The sequence below is a fragment of the Leucopleurus acutus genome (genome assembly GCF_964270905.1).
Source record: "Leucopleurus acutus genome assembly, chromosome: 2".
In the NCBI taxonomy this organism is placed as follows: Eukaryota; Metazoa; Chordata; class Mammalia; order Artiodactyla; family Delphinidae; genus Leucopleurus; species Leucopleurus acutus.
In genome coordinates this window covers 42,834,074-42,855,321 of record NC_139143.1, presented here as the reverse complement: position 1 = coordinate 42,855,321, position 21,248 = coordinate 42,834,074, and the positions used below count along the sequence as shown (strand labels likewise).

The 21,248-nt window shown below is 40.4% G+C and overlaps 1 protein-coding gene across 2 annotated transcripts in view; it reads right to left on the bottom strand.

The window, feature by feature from the left end:
• The window catches only part of SRGAP2 (SLIT-ROBO Rho GTPase activating protein 2), a gene marked incomplete at its 3' end in the record, with an annotated part of 233,409 nt that overhangs the window by 92,116 nt on the left and 120,045 nt on the right, over positions 1-21,248 (bottom strand). The window lies entirely within an intron of this gene.

The window sequence follows — 21,248 nt, the reverse complement described above, 5'->3', positions numbered from 1 at the left end:
CAACTCCTGGGGACAATTGAGCTGTGTCTCTGGTATGCGTGGAGCTGCAGGTCATGGCCATATTTAACGAGAACATTCATTCTCCACAGGCTCTACAGGGCTCCTCAAAACGCCCTTTGTGTCACTGTGCCTTTCTCTCCACCCCCCTTGACACTAATTTAATCAAGATGTCCTAGCTCGTAGATGGGGAGGACTCGTCAGTTCCGCATTCTTTGTGGCATTAGGGTTTTGAAGCAAAATATGTAGAGTTGAAACCAGCAAGTCGAGGAGATGGGGTCAGGGTCTCCAAGCCAGAGCATGCCAACCTTTTGTGTAAACACTAGGCTTAAAGAGTGCACTAGGTTTGTGACATACTCTTATAATTTTTAATTAACCCTAAATATTCTAGTAAGGTTGAGAAATATTTCTTAGGCAAGTACACAGGCAATCAGGAGAGAAAAAAAAGAAAGAAATGAAAGAAAAAAAGAAAGAAAGAAAGAAAGAAAGAGAGAGAGGGAGGGAGGGAGGAAGGAAGGAAGAAAGAAAGGAAGGAAGAAAGGAAGAGAGAAGGAAAGCCAAACAAAAAACAAAGGAAAAATAGAGATGATAGGATTAAAATAAAGGATAGGATTTACTCATCAGCACTGTTTCTAGAATGCAGAACTAGAAAAGAGCAGCTCGTTGCCTGCTCTTTCTCTCCTAGTCTCCACTCCACTCATCCATAATTTTGCAAAATTTGAAAACTTCAATTGCCTTACCTACAAACCAGATTTTAATTCAGATGTGCCTTTCTTAGCTGCTCCTCTAGACCACAGCCAGAAGTGAATCTCGAAATTGTGGTAGGTAATTAAACTAGTAAGAAAAATAAACAAGGAACCCATCTGGAGCCCTGGGTCCCTGCCCAGGTTACCTGATTCCTAGTCTGATGTTCTTTTCCTATGCTGTGGTATCTCCCCGAAAGAACCTCACTGCTCAGCACCACTTTCCTGAGTTGATTTGTGGATGCCCAGCTGAGCCTCTGAAGCCTGAGTCTTGTGCGCCAGGAGTCAGATTCAAGGAAGGCAGGAGGCAGGCCTGGGGATCTCAGACAACCTATCTGAGGAACTGATTTGGATATGTGTTGAAATTCTTCTCGTCAACCACAGATCCATTTCGTCATGACCTCCCGCTGGGGACATATAACCAATTCCCCTCCATTATCTGCTTGCCAGTTTAATCAGCTCACATCACCATGGACAGAAATATAGTCAAAGGGCTATTGTTTCACAACCCATGAGAGCATTTTCAGAAACCTAGCAAGCAGGACTCTAGATTACAAGAGGGGTGTATCCTCCACAGCTTTTGGAGGAAAAAGAAGCTTGAGCTCAATTCTATCTCCTCTTGCCTAGATCAAGTAAGCAATTGGCCTGGGATCAGGAATAACCCTAAATGCTTAGACTAATCCCCAAATTCCCATGTAATTCTACAAACCCAATTAACCTCCCAGGCATGAAAAACTAAAATGATTTTCAGCACCCTTGCAAAGCTGTGATAAAAAAGTTCACTACCCTCTAGTAAACAAACAGCTTCTCCAAGCAGCTTAAGGTAAGAACTAAGCCTCTACCCTCCCCCCACCTCTTTTTGCTGACTTGCATATTTTCTCTATTTTCTGGAAAAACTGATAAGAAATGCTTCCCTGATACTGTCAAATCATGACTACGGCCTATAGCCCTGGCTTTTATGTTACGGCAAAGAGAGGATACCAGCTAAGCTAACAAGTGGCAGAAATTTGGGAAAAGGGCCAGTGGAAGCAGCCGCTGGGATATGGAGAACAATATCTCAGTTTACCATATTCTATAACCGAACGGTGAGCACATCTGCACTGGAGATTAGAAACGGCTCTGGGTTGAACAAAAGGTATTTGGTCTAAGAGCTGTCCAAGAGGAGAAGCAACACCTTGTGAAACTTCATTTAATGAGATGTACAATATATTTAATAAAGTTAGCTACTCTAGTTCTTACAAGAGTAACCCAGTGGTTATATAGAGATAATCTAGAGAAAATGTGATTGTTTTTTTCCTATTTCAAAATTTTTCCAGCATTTAAATCTATAGCCCAAAATGTAAGCCCTGCACACTCTGATTCCAAATACAGCTGGAATGTCTCTCCCCCATCTTCTCCATGCCTCCTCCCACTGCCTTAATTCAGGACCCCATCATCTCTTACATCAACTATCAAGATAGTTTTATTATAACTGTTCTTGCTTTTCTAAACTCTCTCACATCCAAACATTTCAGCGTAATCTTTCTAAAAGGCAAATCTGTCCATGGTACTCCCTTGGTAAAACCCGTTACTGGGATTGTTTCAGTTAAGAAGCATTTATAGATGCTAATAAGTAGTGGGCAAAGATGAGGAGAAATAGGATATTTACATTGTCTCAAAGATTCTTTTCACAAGTTATTTGAAGTGCAAAGGGAAAGAAAGTAACTTACAGTAAAACAATCTGGCAGAAACCTACCTTAACCAAGCAATCAGAATGATCACCACTAGTAATGGAAAAAATCAACGGGAAGCGGCTCCTGATTAAATACGCAGTATCACTTCTGTGGTGTTCGTGCCAAAACCCGCTTAATCAGATCTAATCATGAGGAAATAGCAGACAAACCAAAACTGAGGGACATTCAACAAAATAACTGGCCAGCACTCTTCAAAAGTGTCAGTCATGAAAGACAAAGGACGACAGAGGAAATGTCAGTGATTAGAGGGGACTAGGGAGACAGTAAAACTTAGCACAATGTGTGATCCTAACCTGGCCGCTGAACCAGAAACTGGACATGAGTGGGGCAACTGGTAAAATTTGATCTAGACCAGTACATTAGGCAATAGTATTGGATCAGTGTTAATTTCCTGATTTTGATCATTGTACTGTAGTTATAAGAGATTTTAACATTTTGGTGAAGGGTATACAGGAATTTTTGTACTGCTTTTGCAACTTTTCTCTAAGTCTGAAGTTATTTTCCAAATGAAAAGTTAAAAAAAAAGCAAAAACCACAATAACATTATGAGGCTTCCCCTTTGCTGGCTTCAGACTCTAAGCTCTTTAGTGAGGCATGCAAGGCCGGCCTGATTCTTCCGCTTCATCACTTGCCATCTCCTACAAGGGTTCTGTGCTCAGCCATCCTCACCCATAGCACCTATTAATTCCAGGACACTATTTGCTTGTCTCATCTCCCAGGAATCCCTATTCACCACCACACCCCCCTCTCTCTCCCCCACTAAGACTCACACAACTTGGTAAGGCAAACCTCAGCTCATGCTTTCCTCCATGAGGAACCCATTATTATGCTGTACTATCATGGTTCACTTGTGGATCTGTTTCTCCCACTAGACTCTGCTCTTAGGTCAGGAACCTCGCCATGCCATCTTCCCAATCCCTAGCAAAGGGCCACATAGAGTCAGAACTCAAACACTATTTGTTGTGCAAACATATTGTCTTCACTTAGAACTCTCTAACGGTTTACCACTTTCCTAAAAATTCCCACACTTCATTACAGAATTTCAGGAAGAAATCTTAGAAAGATGACTCCAAACCCTTATTTTAGCAGATTAGAAAACCAAGTCTTAGAAAGATTAAAAAGTGAGGTCACACTGTGAGTCAGTGTGAAAGCTGGGAAAAGACCCTCACTCCCAGATCAGGGTCTTCTTTGATTCGTAAACTACAACAGAGGCCTCTCTCCTCCAAACCAAGAAAATACTGCAGCACGCACGCAGGCAAAAGTGTCTGGGCCTAGCGTGGCGCTTGGGGAAAGCATTTAATAAACACTTGTTGAAACGAACTGAATCACCAGGGAGCAGCACAATTCCTTACTTCATTCAGGTTACACCTGAACAAGATGTGACTGGCTCTCAGGCCTGACCTACCCAAGACACCTGACTGCATCCTGCAGTCAAGAATGGACAGCTGGAATAGGCCAGTCTTCAGTGAGAAGGACTAGTTTTCTACCTAAGAGGCCTATGATCCAGAGAGAGCAGGAGCCTGGCTTTCCTCCAGGGCTGGTGGGAGGCTGAGGCAGAGACTCTGCATAGCCCCAAGCTATGTGGTATCAGGCCAGAGGCAACACACAAGCATCACATCCTTACATCGAACCTGGGGAGGAAGCCCATCCCTCAGAAATCATCAGATGTCAGAAATCATCTGCTCTGATTACAACACCCTTTTTAATCTTCCTGGCCCAGGAGAGGATATGCACTGAAAACTTTAATGATGCCAGCAGGTACAATTAATTTCCATTCCTGCTCTTCATACACTGTTATGTGAAGGGGACTGGAAGGACAAAATTAAACTCCACTGGGGCTTCAGCCTGCAGCTCTAAAACAGACAGACTGCTCAGAACTCAGCACGGAAAACCTCACCCTGTGTTGGACTCATGCTAACCTATGAATGCTTGAAAGACCTGTGTGGCCTTGGGGGCAAGGGTCACTGAAATTAAATCACATTTAAAAGCCCAGGCAGGATTTGATATGAGTCTAATGGACCTAGGAATCAAGCAAGATTTAAATCCAAATGATAACTGAAACATTTTATGTTGTTTCAAAGAGGAATATAAATTTTATCAGTGTATCCCTAATATAAAGGGATGTATCCCTAATGTAAAGTTTTTTTATACCTCTATCAAGATTGCTTTCAAATTAAAAACTTGTTAACATCAGCTAGAAAAGAAATCTTGATTTATGTACCATTTCTCTTCCAAAGCAGGTTCATATCATTTTCCGCCGTTATCTTTATAACACCTCCAGGAGCAAGTGGGCAAGAGGGAATGCTTTCTCCTTCAGTTTACCGCAGGGCACACAGAAGTCTGGGAAGGTCAAACTCTTCTGTAAGACTCACAAGAACGTAACGCTAGAGTTGGAAGGACTTTTTAAAAAATCCCCTGTCTCAGGCTTATGCTACTGTACTCCTTCTCACTATTAGCTGAAAGGATAAGAAAAGTGCGTAAAATCTGAGTGGAGACTTTGTTGAGGACGCCATAGTTTCCCAAGATTCCGAAACCCAAATCGAATGACATCTGCTCAGATCCCATTCTTCCCGATCCCTTTAAAGTACCCACCATTGCTTCCTCTTCTTCTTACTTAGGTTCTCGGAACCATGTTATTCTCATTTTCCTTCTGCCCATTTTAATTTGCTCTTCTCTCCTCTTTGCTGGCTCCTCAAAATCCTCTCTCTAGGCCTCAACTGCCCCTTCCTCCGAATTCTCACTCTCATGCCTTCAACTGTCAGTTTTATGCGGTTAATTTCCAAATTTCCCTTCCAGCCTTAACCCTCACTGAACTTTCTCACTTTGCCACGTCTAAAACTGAACTCAGAAAGTGTGGTATTGACCTGGTAGTTTGGTCCCACCTCTGCTACTACCTCACGGGGTGACCTAAGGCAAGTCACTTCTTCCTGACTCTCAGATTCTTCACTAATAATTAAAGGGCTGGACTACAACCAGTGGCTCTTCCACATACTTTCCCCAATAAATGGCAACTCTAACTTCCAATTGATCAGGCCAAAATGCTTGGAGTCATCTTTGACTCCTCTTTTCCCCACATACCACATTCAATTCAGCAGCAAATGCTCCATCTTCAAAATACATCTCAGACTCTGACCACATCTCACGATCTCCACATCTACCACTCTGTTCCACCATCATCTCTACCACCATCATCTCCTGCCTGAATTATTTATAGGAGCCTCCTTAACTGGTCTCCCTGTTCTGCTCCTGCCTTGCTCCTCGTTCAGTCTTCTCTTAACCCAGCAGCCAGAACAATCCTATTTCAACAAGAGTCAGACTGTATCATTCCTCTGTTCCAAATCCCAGTGTGGCTCTCCACTGGCCTCCAAGGCCCTGCCTGAGGCAGCCTGCCCCCCGATCCCCAGCCACATCACCTACCACTCTTTCTCTTGTCTACTGTGCGTGAGGCCGTTTGCTGTTTCTCTAATCAGATAAGCACACTCCCATCTCATGTCCTTAGACATGCTGTTTCCTCTGCCTGGAATACTTTCCTCAGAGAGCTAAATAGCGAGATCCCTCATTTCCTCCAAGAATCAGTTCAAATGCCAATTTATCAATGAAGCTTTCCCTGACCACCCTATATAAAACAGCAATGTCCCCAGGACCCCCATCCTCTTTACCCTACTTTATTTTGTCATCATCTAATATATATTTACTGGTTTATTTGTACACTGCCTGTTTCTCAGACTAGAATATAAGCTCCATGCAGGCGAGGACTTTTTCTGTTTTTGTTATCTGCTGTATTACAGTGCCTACCACAGTGCCTGGAATGTGGGAAGCACACTGTAAATGTTTGTTGAATGACCAAATGAATTTTGATCCTCTCTAGCATTTACCTCCTTCCACATCGTATCAGGTCACTCGGTACTACCTTCCAACTTCTTTGCTATGTCTCTTAATAAATCCCATTCTTTCAGTTTCCATTGCCATTACCCAAGAACTGGGTTCTATTACCTGCTGGATTATTGTAGTGGGCTCCCAAATAGCTTCTTCCACCCTAAACCACACTGAACATTGCCACCAATGCCACTGGAGACCATGGTTTTCGATATTTCACTGCCCTACCTAAAATGGTCAATGGCTCTTTTTGACCAGTAGCTTGAACTCCTTGAGGTGGCATTCAAAGCCCTCCACACTCAGGCTCCAACCTCATCCCACATCTTTCCCCTATTGCTGGCCAACAGAAAGTCTCTGCTGCTGTCAGACTGGTCTCATGGGTGGCATCTCTAATGGGGACAAAGAGGCAGGAGAGGAAGTTGGCACCAGGTAATATGGAAATATTCAAAAGATATTTCCAGAAGATAAGACATGGATAGATAATTAAGAATCCTGGCAGCATATAATTAAAAGAACATCAGCCCAATTCTTTCCCCCATATGACACTTACCTGGCTCACCTCTCATGAATCTGTGCCTTTTCCAAACCCCTATAGACAACTAATTATCTGTACCACTCATTAAATTGGTGTCTTAAGTTTTAACCTGCTTCTGGAGTCTATGGCCTGTCTAACCAACTGAAACGTAAGACATCTAAGAACTTGAACCATATTTTAAGCTTGTTCTGCAGCCCTTTTATAGTGCCAAGTTGAATACCAAGCAATTAAAGACAATCAAATAATATTTATTAAACTGAACTGAATGAACTGGTAGTGGTACTTGTGCTCCTGGATTTCAATAAAGCAGGGCTCTCTCTCTCTCTTTTTAAAGTGTCTCTGAAAGAAGAATCAGGTGGGCTCTGCAGTTTTCCTGCCTGAGAACTCAAGGACACAGAAAGGCACTGACTCACAGAGCTGCAAAAAGAGAAGTTTTTTCTACTCTCCACCCTCAAAATGAATATCAAAAGGAAAACAAGGTCATGGGAAGAGGCAGGGCAGGAAAGGATGCGATGCTTATGTGGGCAGAAGGATTGGATTATCTTGGCTTTGGAGAAGAGACGATTAAAGCTACAGACGGGATCTCCCAGTTTGCCTTCTGTGTTTCCTTGCTACCTATATGATAACACAATGCTAAAAAAGATTAGCTTAGAGAGGCAATGACCACCCTAGCAGGGAGAAGGCACGAGGGCCACACTCTTCTACATGAACATAACCAAATCTCTGCAGAGCACTTTCTTTCTTTCTTAACTTTATTGAGGAATAATTAACAAACATAACTATATATTTCAAGTATACAATGTGATGATTTGATATATACATTGTAGAATGATTACCAAGATCAAGATAATTAGCACATCTATCACCTCACACAGTTAACTCTTTGTGTGTATGTGGTGAGAATGCTTAAGATCTACTCCCAGCAACTTTCAAGTACACATGCTATATTATTAACTGTATGCTGTACATTAGATCCTCAGAACTTGTTCTTATAACTAGAAATTTGTGCGCTTTAACCTACATCACCCCATTTCTCTCTCGGCCCCTGGTGACCACCGTTCTACTCTCTGTTTCCATGAAATTGGCTTTTTTTAAAAGATTCCATATATAAGTGATACCATACAGTATTTGCCTTTATCTGCCTGGCTTATTTCACTTAGCATAATGCCCTCCCATTTATCCATGTTGTCACAAATGGCAGGATTTCCTTCTTTGTATGGTTGAATAATATCCTATTGTGTATATAGATATATATATACATACATATATATATATATATATATATATATATATACACCACACTTTCTTTTTCCATTCATCTGTCAAAGGACATGTAGGTTGTTTCATATCTTGGCTATTGTGAATAATGCTGCCATGAACATGGGAGTGCAGATACCTTTTCAGGTGCTGATTTTAATTCCTTTGGATTTGATTTCAATTCCTTCAGGAGTGGAATTGCTGGATCATAAGGTAGTTCAATTTTTAATTTTTTGAGGACGTGCCATGCTCTTTTCCATAATGCCTGTATACCAATTCACATTCTCACCAACAGTGTATAGGGAGGGGTTCCTGTTCTCCATATCCTCATCAACATTTTTTATCTCTTGGCATTTTGATAATTGCAGGGCACTTTCTTCCCAGGTTTTACTGATTCCTGTGACATTCTGGGAAGGAAAAGTGAGAGTATGAGTAATATTCTCCAGTGTAAAGATGAGAAAACTGAAACCTACTGTAGTGAAAAGAACTCCACTGAACCAGCCAGGGCCCAGGTCAGCCATAGGTCTGAGGTCTAGACTCCCAGCTGAACTTGGAGACAATGAGGAAGACAGAAGAGGAAGAAGAGGGGAAACCCTCTCTCCTTGCCTTATATCAAGTGGAAGTAGGGTACTTCCAAATGAAAGCACAGGTCACCCAACGTTCCTACAAACAAGTGACTTCCAAGAAGATACCAATGAGATTCTGGATTGTTTCTGGTCGTACCAGAACATGTTCCAGCAGACAGTCAAGAGAGCACAGCCAAAGAACCGTAAAGAATGTAGGAATGAACTGTGGGATAACTAGCATATAGAATGCTGTCTAATCATTAAAAACAATGTTTTTAAAGAGGATGCAATGACATGGGGAAAATGTTCACTTAAAATGGTAAATGAAATAAATTGCACAAAACTTAATATATAATATAATCTTAATTTTCTAAAGAAAAATGTGCAAAGAAAAAAAGATTGGAAGGAAATACACCAAAATGTTAATACTAATTCTAAGTAATCATTATTTTCTTTTTTTTGTTTGTTTGGGTTTTTTTTTTTTTTTTTTGTGGTACCGGGCCTCTCACTGTTGTGGCCTCTCCCGTTGCGGAGCACAGGCTCCGGACGCACAGGCTCAGCGGCCATGGCTCATGGGCCCAGCCGCTCCGCGGCATGTGGGATCTTCCCAGACCGGGGCACGAACCTGCATCCCCTGCATCGGCAGGCAGACTCTCAACCACTGCGCCACCAGGGAAGCCCTGTTTGGGGTTTTTTTTTTTCCTCACAATGTCTTGGAAGAATATGTATTACTTTTATGACTGGAAAAAAGAAAGTAAGCTAAAGCGTTTTTTGTTTGCTTCCAAATCAAAGGAAACAGAAAATAATGACAGAAAATTTTGCTTCTCAGGTCCCTGGGCCTTAACAATAACTACTTAGCTCAACAAGAGGATGATTCCGAGAGCTCTTGAGACATGAGGAATTTCCTATGGACTCTCAAAGACAAGAATTAGTGCAGACAATAAAAATTAGCTGATAACTGAAAATTTCATGTTGGGTAAATACTAGGAAAAGCTGGACAGAGACCCAAATGATTTGTGGGGCACAGAGTCAAAGAAGGAAAGACAAAAAAACAAAAAGGCTAAGAGCTGGGCAGGATCAGGTAGAAAAACCATAAGATAGACAAAGTCCAGTACCTTAAGGAAAGAAGAAGAGAATGGAAAAACTGAAGATGTTATCTCAAAAGAAGGAGAATTTAATTTTTTTTTCACATTTTAATTAAAAATCATGCTCAGGCAAGCAGGGAGAAATTCAAAGGAAAACTCCTGACAAAGACAAATAGGAGAATCCAAAGAAGCCAGTCCTGCAAGAAGGGAGGCAGAAATCAAAGCTGTCTACTCTCTCTAGACAAGGTGGGCAAGAAGCTCAATCAGAACAGCACAAGGGAAGTCATGGCCTGGCAGAGCACCTAAATGTATTACTGCAGAATGCACAAGTCATTAATTCCTTGCATAAGCACTGGCCCTTTAGCTTCCCAATATGATGACTACCACCTTTCTACATGTGAGGGAGCAGAGCACAGTGATGTGAAGAGATGATGCAGGGGAAGGGGGCCATCTAGCTACAAGTCCCAATTCTGCTACCAACTAGATGTACAACCTTCAATCAACTGCTGAACCCCTCTGTCCATGTCCTTATCTATAAATGGAGATGATAAAGCCAGTACCCATCTTAAAGCGTTGTTGTGATGATTAAATAAGTTAATATATGTAAAGTACGTAGCATAGTCCCTAACATGGTTAGCACTCATTTAGTATTAGTTACAATTATTATTTTTATTATTGCTGTGAATCTTTTTGTTCTTTTGCGGTACGCAGGCCTCTCACTGCTGTGGCCTCTCCCGTTGCGGAGCACATGCTCCGGACGCGCAGGCCCAGTGGCCGTGGCTCGTGGGCCCAGCCGCTCTGCGGCATGTGGGATCTTCCTGGACCGGGGCACGAACCCATGTCCCCTGCATCGGCAGGCGGACTCTCAACCACTGCACCACCAGGGAAGCCCTGCTGTGAATCTTATAATAAACAATTGATACCTAGTCAGCTTTCACACCATTATTGTAGTTTCTCCTGGGAGTAATATGTTTTTACAAACTACTGTCTCTTTTCACGGTGCCTGATGAGTTGTATTAATAATCTTTTCTCAGAGAGGTATCTTATAGTCAAGTATAAGAAATACAGAGATGGTAAAAAGTAACTTGTCTAGAATTATCAATTGATGTTAAAAATATCAGATGGACAACTGAATTGGCACCCAAAATTTGTGTGATAGCACCATACATACTACAATACAATAGGCTTTTTTATCATGTGAGAAAAAAATGTAACTGTAAAATAAAGGGTTCAGACTGTCACCACCCTAATCTGGAGGGTCAATATTGGCATCATTATTGGTGGGTTTATTTCCTGATGTGATGCAACATGAAGAATCCAGTGTCTCCTATTCTGTCTTCTAGTCGAAAATATATAACGTGAATACATTTGGCCTTTAGAACCACCTTCTAATTTACAGAAAAGACAGGATACAGGAAGAAGTTAAACAACAAAACAAGGAATCTAGTAGACAAATCTAGGAGGGAAAATCTGTAGGACAACTGGCCTCATCTATGCAACAAATCAGTGTCATGGAAAAGGAACAGTGCTAGATTAAAGGAGACTTAAGGGACATAAAACCAGTGTATATTAGATACTAGATTGGAAAAACCAGTTGTCAAGGACATTTTTAGGACAATTAGGGAAATGTTTACATGGCCTGGGTATCAGATGAGATGAAAGTTTACTGAAATGGAAAAGTAGAAATCTTGACTAAAATAACAGATTATAAAATAGCATATGTAATATAATCTGGTTTTTTATTATCATATTTTTGCTTCTTATATTTTCTAATTTCTACAGTGCACATGTGCTATAAAATTTTACAAGGTTATTCAAAAGAATAGAGAGCCAGGGGGAGGAGAGAGGAAAAAAGAGAAGGGGAGAAGGAGAGGTAGAGAAAAGGGAGAGGGAGACAAGGGGAGAGGAAGAGGGAAGCAGGGAGAGAGAAAAGCAGGTTTTGAATTCATTATCCTTAAAGCTCAGACTGTGACCTTGTTCAACAATCTGATTTGGCAGTAACTATATTTTAAGGATACCATCTATGAACCCTGAAACACGGGTGGCAGGGTGATGCTGTAGAAAGAGCCTGGGAGTTCAAATTCCAATGTCACCTCTTCTTGGTCTTACAAAAGAGTATTTTACTAATGTAAGCTTTAATTTTTTTCAGCTATGCAGTGGGAAGAATAACCTTCTAATATAACGTTTATAGCAGCCTCAAACTGGAAACTTATCCAAGTGTCATCAACAGTAGAACAAATAAAACTGAAAGTCTCATGTCCCAGGAACATCCTCCTCATCCCCAGGCAAACTGGGACTGCTGGTCATCCTAGCTGCTGCCCACTATAGGGGAGATGGAATTTGGAGTTCAAAGCCTGCCAAGTTAGAGGGCTTGATAAGCATCCTGGGCTTTCCATGGAAACCCCAGAACAGTCATACCTTATGTGTATAGAATATGTTCCAGGACTAAGGACAAAACCAAAATAGACCCATTTTAACAAAGCATAAAACCAATTTTCCACAAGCTCAAGGTGATCAACCAGTATTTTAATTGCCTATTAGAACAAAACTTAACACTCTTCAAAGGATGATAAACACATCTAGAGTCTCAGTAATGACACCTACAATGTCTAATATGTCATAAAAAGTTAGTAGATGTGAAAAAATAAAGAAATGTGACCCGTGGTCAAGAGAAAAATCAATAAATAGAAACAGAACCACGGATGATGTAGATGTTGAAATCAGCAGACAAGAATTTTTAAATAGTTGCCAAATATGTTTTAAAAATGATGGCTGGGGGCTTCCCTGGTGGTGCAGTGGTTGGGAGTCCGCCTGCCAATGCAGGGGACGTGTGTTTGTGCCCTGGTCCGGGAAGATCCCACATGCCACAGAGCGACTGGGCCCGTGAGCCATGGCTGCTGGGCCTGCGCGTCTGGAGCCTGTGCTCCACAAAGGGAGAGGCCACAACAGTGAGAGGCCCGCATACCGCAAAATAAATAAATAAATAAAAATAATGGCTGAAGAGAAGGGAAATTTCAGGAGTTATATGGAAACTGTAAAAAAAAAAAAAAAACCAGATGGAAATCATAAAGCTAAAAAATATAAAATCTGAAATAAAAAATTAATTGGATGCTGTTAATAGCAGATTAGATACAACGAATGAGGATTGGTCAATTTTAGAAATCATCTAAACTGAAGCACACAGGGGAAAAAAAGAGCTTGCCTCAGTGACCTATGGGACTGTATCAAGCAGTCTAACAAATGTGCAATTGGAGTCAAAGCAAGAAGACAGAACAGGACAGAAAAAATATTTGCCATAATTTTTCCCAAATGAGGAAAAACCACTATCCATGGATCCTCACTATTTAGATATTGTACTTATCCAAGCAAATTAAAAAAAAAATGAACATCACACTTAGACTCATTACAGTCAAACTGCTGAAAAGCAAAGATAAAGAAAAAATATTAAAAGAAGCCCCCCAAGTCCCCAAAACATTACATCCAGGGGAATAACAATAAGAATCATAGCTGACTTCTCATAAGAAACAGTGAAAATCAGGGAAGAAAAAAAATGCCATATTTAAATTGTTGAAAGAATATTATGTAATTCCATTTATATAATTTTTTTTTTTCAAAATCAGCAAATACTTATACTGTTAGAAGTCAGGATAGTGGCTTTTAGGGGATAACGAATGGAAGGGGGCAAAAGAGGGGACTTATGGGATACTGGTAACATTCTTTTCTTTATCTGGGTGATAATTACATACTTGTTTCCATTTGTAAAAATACATTGAACTTTATAATATGTGCACTCTCTCTAACTACCTTACACTTATGTAAAAAGTTAAGGGAAAAAAAACTTGCAAAATACATGAAAAGACTAGAGAAAATACAGTTATTTTCTGTTACAGTATATAATATTTTATAGTAAGCATTTGAGGAAAGCTTGTTACTTATTAGTATTATTATTATCATCCTCCCACCAAAAGTTTTGGGAGATTTAAATGGACTAAAAAGTGGACTGAAAAGCCTTAAGCTCAATGGGGGCAAACCTTACTCCTCAATTTGATTTTAAGTGCTTTTTAGCACCTAGCATAATGCTGTATATATAGTTTAATTGAAAATGATGTTTTATTTTGTATATATAGTTTTCACTAAAATACTTATTGACTACATGATTTTCTAGTTTAGGGTAGTACTCAAATAGGTACAAGGTTGTATGTGGACACTTGTTTTCTGTCCACTGCACCTCTCTTTTCCATACTCCATATTTTAAAATTGTTCTTCTGATACTCTTAATCATCCCTTGATTTATAAAGATCAAAGTACCATTATATCTTTGAATGTTCTGAATATAGCACCTTGTGCTCTTTCAGAAATGGCAGATAGATACCTGAGGACTGAAACACCAAAGAGACAAAGGTATAAACTAACCTAAGCCAAAGACAGCAGGCATCTTTGATACACACATTCCCTCTTAGCTGAATCTTCCTAAGTCCAAAAAAAGCCTGGACCACCCAGAGAGAAGCCCCAAGGGGCAGGATACAGATGCTGCTGACCTAGTGTCACAGAAACCAAAGCTAAAACGCCACAAACAGCACTAGCTGCAAAGCTCCCCTCAGTGTTGGATTTGGCGCAAACCTGACGACCCTTATCAGCAGAGATGCCTTTGAAGTAGCTGGCAGCCTTCCATCCCCTACACAAATAAGCTCAGCTTCACATCCTATTCTTTTTTCCAAAGGGGATCTCTCCAACAGATATGAGAGAATAAAGCTCAATTAACTGGAACAGAGTTTTGCTATCAACAAGATAAATTAGGCAACTGGAACAGCTGTCTATAAAGCACCACACAACACTGTTAGTGACCATGTTATAACATGGAGGAAATTCAATCAATATCAGATACTGAGATCCATGGGGGAGGGGGAGTAGGGTAGGCTGGAGAAGAGATGAAGGGATAAATCAATCATCTACTCTTTCTCCCAGAGATATCTCCAAGTTAAACCCTTTCTCAAGAGGGCAGAGCACAGACTCTGGAAATCCATTCTCTCTCCATTGATTCAATCTACGGTACCTACCAGGGACATTCAACTCTACCATCATCGTGAGTCATTTCCTCTCCTTTTCTCAGTTACGACAACACCACCATAGAACACGCCTCCCTGCAGAATCATCATCCTCTCCCCTCACATATGCCAAACAGCTGGACTCAAAGACTCCATAGGAAATCCTATCCAAAGGGGATAAATGGGTAGGTAGGCAAAAAGTACTGCTTTTAGTTTCAAATCGCGTTTATCTTCTTTTACTGCCAGAGCCATTTCCTTGGTGCCAAAGGAAATCTGACTGGTCATGTCAATTCTCTTGTGACTGATCTCCTGGGAAAAGGACATTAACACCTCAGGGCCCTGCAGAAAACTATTAATTGAACCTCTTATGTTTCTTCCTCAGCACCCTTCTTGCATTTCTTAATTCTTGAAGTGTGAACTATTTACCTGATGCCAGATTCACCCTCTTTCACCCTCCAAGAATAAAGCGGGGAAACTATAATGGGTTGCCTTGACAAACTGACCTAGATGCTTCAACACTGTCTGTAACAGGGGAAAACATGGCTCACAGACAGACAGATGGGATCTTATGGCTTCAGATGTACCGCTGTGCTCTCGGGTTTCCCCAAGATGGAAACCAGAGTATCTACAGCAGTGATTCTCAACCCTGACTATATGAAAGGATCAGCTGGGCCCTATCCCAGAGAACATGATTCAATTGCCCTGAGGTGGGGCCTTGGCACGGTATTTTTTTAATTATCTTTTAAATCAACTTTATTGAGGCATAATTTACATACAATAAAACGTATACATTTTGCGTATATACTATGATACATTGTGACAAATGCACACACTTATGTAACCACCACCATAATGAACACTGTATGACATTTCCATAACCCCCAGTTCCCTTGTGTCCCTTGGCAGTCAACCTCCATCCCCACTCTGGCCCCAAGGCAATCACTAATTTACTTTCTATCACTATAGATTAGGGTTATCTTTTATAAAATTTCATATAAATGGAATCATACAGAATGTACTCATTGTGTCTGGCTTCTTTTTATCAGTATAATGTTTTGTGAGTTCATCTACATTATTGTATCCATCAGCATTTCGTTTCTTTCTATTGCTGAGTAGTGGTCATATATGGATGTAACACAATATGATTTTCCACAATATGCTTACCTATCTGTTGATGGATTATTATAAATAAATAGCCAAAACTAACTACCATTCATTTCCTATGGTAGCCATAACACATTTTTGCAAATTTGGTGGCTTGAAACAACACACATTTATTGTCTTATAGTTCTGGAGGTCAGAAGTCCAAAAGCAAGTTCACTGGGCCAAAACCAAGATATCAGCAGGGCTGAGTTCCATTAGAAGCCTCTCAGGAAGAATCTGTTTCCTTGCCTTTCCTAGCATCTAGAGCTGCATTCCTTGGCTCCATCTTCAAAGCCAGTGGCCCAGCATCTTCTCTCTGTGACTTTGCTTCCCTCTGCTTCTCTCACATGGCTGGCCTTCTCTTTTGTCTGTAATCTCCCTCCACCTCCCTTTTACAAGGACACTAGTAACTGCATTTAGGGCCCACTTAGGTAACGAAGCATAAAATCCCCATCCTAAGATCCTCAAATTCATCATATGTGTAAAGACTTATGGATAAAGTAAACATTCACAGGTTCTAGGGATTAGGACAGGGACATCTTTGGGGTGGGACCATTATTCAGCCTACAACAAAGCTATTATGAATATTCAGGTACAAGTCTTTGTGTAGATATATACTTTTATTTCTCTTGGATAAATACCTAGACGTGGAACTGATGGGTTATATGGTAAGTACGTATTTAACTTCATAAGAAACTGCGAAACTATTTTCCAGAGCAGTTGTCCCATTTTACATTTTCACCAGCAACATATGAGAATTCCATCCATCCGAACAGTTGGTATTGTCAGTCTTTTTAATTGTAACCATTCTAGTGAGTATATTGCATATCTCCATATAGTTTTAATTTGCATTTCCCTGATGATTAATGATATTGAGCATCTTTTCATGAGCTTATTGGCCATTTATATATATCTTCTTTAGTGATGTGTCTATTAAAACCTTTTGCCTATTTAAAAAAATGTCTGTATTCTGTCATCTTATTATTGAGTTCTATGTATTGCAAATATATTCTCCCAGTCTGTGGCTTATCTTTCATTTTCTTAACAATGTCTTTCCAAGAGCAAAAGTCCAAGAATTGATGAAGTCCATTTTACCTTTTATTTTTCTTTTATAGTTCATGCTTTCTATATCCTAAGAAATCTTTGTCTCTTCAAGGTCACAAAGATTTTTTTTTAAGAACTTCCCAAGTGACTCTCTTGCAAAGAAGAAGTTGAGAACTACTGGTCTGTTGGGAATCTGACCTAGCTTTCTCAATTTAACCTGACTTTCTGCCATAGAACCTTAGGGTAATAAAGGTAAAACAGGAGTACAGTTACCTGAAATACCATAAAAAGAAGAATGCAATTCAGAGTCTTAGGACTGTCTGAATTGACTGGTTTCCAAGCCTAAGTGTGAGCAGCTGTTAAGGGCTAGAAACAGTGACTTGAAAAGCCAGGTTGGAGGTACTTTTAGGGTATCCCAGCTAAGTGAAAGGAGGAGAGGACAGGACTGTCTTCTCCCCGGTGGGAAAAAGCACACCCAAGTTTATTTCAATTTAAACTGAGAAAGTGAGAAGAATGATTTCTATTCTTGGTGGGATTCTTTAGAACATGCCTTTCACAGAGACGAGATGGAGCTGGGAGTCAGAGTCGGCAGTATTTGGCCCCCATTTTTGAAGTCACCACATTAAACAAATGAAGGTGGCAGCAATAATATTTCCCCAGACCTTGGTTCCAACAGGGGTTAGACAGACTGAGCTTTCATTGCATGAAAGGAGATGTCAGGAGCACCAAACAGGCACAATTTTCCCTGGAGTCCTAGACAAAGTGGGCCTGTTTCTAAGCTGTGGACGGGAGGTTACTTTCTCTAGATGTTATATTTAGCTAAAGGAGTCTCTACCAGGGCTTCATGCAACATGTAAAATATGTCCCAGCAGACATAACCACAAACCAGAGGGCCAGCAGGAAGCATCCCTTAAGGGGGTTCAGTAGCATAGAAGGGCCAATTGTGCAGCCACCCTGACATCCCCAAATTAGCTGAGTTAGCTGTGAGCCCGATTTTTGGTCAGTTCTCATATTTAATGAGTCTTTGTTTCCCTCTTACTAGAGATTCTGCCCCTGGGGAGAAAAACATGCTGCCCTATTTCATTCTCAACTTCCAGCTGCTTGCCCAGACACCAGGTAGGAGAAACAACCCAATGTTGATGTTTAACACCTGCAGACTCTTTGAAGGGTTGTGTGCTAAAGAAAAGATTAGGTTAATTCTGTAACTAAGTGAAATATCTGAATTCAATGAAAAAGAGCAAGAAAATCCAGAGTACTCTCTACTCTGCATACAACACCTAGAGAGGCCTAATAGAACACCTAGGTGGAAAACCTTGGGTTCTAGAGCCAGATGACTGTATTCAAATATACTAGTCTCACTTTTTTTTTTTGCTTAATCTCTCTAAGCCTCAGTTTCTTCCTCCATAAAATAAGGATAATAGTAATAACCACCTTATTGTAAGGATTGAATAAGATAATGTATACAAAGTGCCTAAGATATTACCTGGCACATAAGGGTTCTAAAAATTTTGGTTTTGATGATTATAGCCTTTGCCAAAGGATCATTAACTTTTATAGATTAAAAAAAATATTTTTTAAGGAAGAAAACCCGTGATTTTTGCCAGTGACAAGCAGGTTCAAGTTCACTAAAACGCAGGTAAATTTTCACAGGTGTCCATAGCTGAACCAGAAACAAAGGTATCTTTTCGGAAGCCTGTGTCTCCAGAGAAATATGGGTTTTCCTTTTGCTACTGGAACCAAATTTACAGGTAAAATAAGAGGTATATTTATTTTATATATTTGGATTTCAGTGTGGTGTCTCTTGGTTGCTGGCCATCATAGATAATAGAATCTGAAACAATGCTTCATTCTTTAAGAAATGTGGTCTTCCATTGCTTAAGCTAGCCCCCTCTCCATACGCAGACCCACTTTTGTTCACTCTTATCTTGGGGACTGTAGCTTACCTATCACAATTTAACAAAGGTCATCCAACAACTGGAAGGAAGCCCTCAGTGTAGGATGCCTTTGTCATCACACAATTACAGTGTATTCGGTTTCTAAGGTAGCATGGAGGTCGTAGAGCCCAAATACTTTTCCTTAAACTTGAGGGGACTGAGGCATAAAAAAGAGAGGTAATTGTCCAGAGTTTCAGAGTTACTGGCAAAGCTGAGCAGAAGGGAAAGGGTCCCTTAGAGAAGGGCTCTGCTCTAATAGTATAACGTAAGCCCCAGAAAGCTTCACATAACTTCCAGGGTGACCAGGGACATTCCTCAGTTCTCTTACCCGATTATTATAGCTCAACCAGTGGGATTCTAATTCTTCATGTGCAACATACTCTAAACAAAAGAGACTGAAAATTTAAGGTATGGAGAGAAAATGCTTCTTTGTCCATTACTAGAAAGCAGAGAGCCTCTCTCCCAGCCAAAAAGAATTAACCTATTCTTACAATCAGCCAAGCCAGCTTCTACCTTAGAGTTCTCTGCGTACATTGGACACCAGGGGAGAGAAAAAAGAGGTTATTAACCCTGTGGGATAGTAAACATTGGCTATTCGACAATCCTACGGATATCTCTAATCAGCTATAATTTAACTGATGAAAAGTTATAATGATCAAGAGAAAGTCCTATGATCCGTAACAACATACAACCATATGAACAAATCTCACAAATACAATAATGAATGAGAGAAACCAGACACAAAAGAGTACACACTGCATGATTCTATTTATATAAAGTATGAAACCAAAGAAAACTAATCTCTGTTGTGGACAGCCTGGACTGATGTTGTCCTTGGGTGTTGGGACCACCCCTCCCAACACCCCAGTGACTAGAAGGGAGCATGAGGGGACTTCTGGGGGTACTGAAATATTCTGTTTCTTGATCTGGGAGATGGTTACCAGGTGTGCTCAGTTTGTAAAAATGCATTTAGCTGTAAGCCTATGATACATGCACTTTTCTTCAATGAAATGTAATATATAAACAGTCCTGTGATTAATTAGAAATCCTTCCTTACACCCTCAGCATAGACATGCACGGCTTAAGGAGGTCAATGCTTAGACCACAGCTAGGAATATCATTCATGAGTGGGTAGGGATATACACCATGTCTTATATACATGCCATGCACTTAGGCTTTCTGTGAAATGTGAATGGCATTTGAGGAACCAGGAACATGTCTTTGATAGCTGGCTGCCTTTGGCATAAACATCTCTGAGATCTGGAGGGGTTATAAAACTCTCTCTGCTTGGTTCTTCTCTAACTTTCTGAAGCTGGGAGAAAAGGGAGCTGAGAGATTGGGTGAAGTCTAGATAGCTGAAAATGTCTCATAAAAGTTTTTCTTAGATGAACAGAGAAAATGGAGGAGGGAACTATCCATCAACCCCTTTTCTTCTCAAGATAGTCTAAGTGGCTGTCAAGATCGTAGAGAAGTGGTATCTGATCACTGTCAAGGTTCCACCTAAATAGGTTTAAAAATATGTTTTTTAAAAATAAAGATGGTATATATTTCAGGTGTACAACAAGATGAGTTGATACACACATACACAGTGAAATGATTACTACAGTCAAGATAATTAATATATCATGTCCTCACATAGTTACCTTTTTTGTGTGTGTGAAAAGAGCCCCTGAAATCTACTCTCTTAGCATAGTTCCAGTATTCAATACAGTATTATTAACTATAGTCATTAATTTTAGTCACATACAGCATCACCAAGTGTTGCAGAATGATTCAAGTTAATGAAAAGCAAGCTAGAGCAGATGCTGGGAAGCATGAGGACACGGTGAAAAGTACCCTCACCCCTAAACCAAGTATGGCCCCAACGAGAGCACAGCCGGGCCACTAAAAATAGCTAGTGAGCCCTGCAAGGAGTTATCTTTCTCTTCCTTCTTTTCATTCTGAGATGATTGTACCCTTAATATCCTGTCTGTAAGACACAGGGAAAGCCCCTTCACAGATGCAACTATGTAGATGGACGATTCTAAAGCAGTTCTTTTTTCATGCTGGTATAAACAGAAGAAATTGTGTTCTAATTCCAGACGTACTGAGATCTGTATACTTCCTAATGTTAAGAATTAGAAAACTGACGAAGAACTAAGGCTACTATCGACCACAGTCCTATTTACTGAAGTCCATTCTCTCCCAGCATCAAATTTTAACACTGGATTTTGTCAACTGCGAACCAGTGAATTCCCTATATATGAAATCAATGATAGCCCTCTATATATCCTCTTTTTACATACCAATT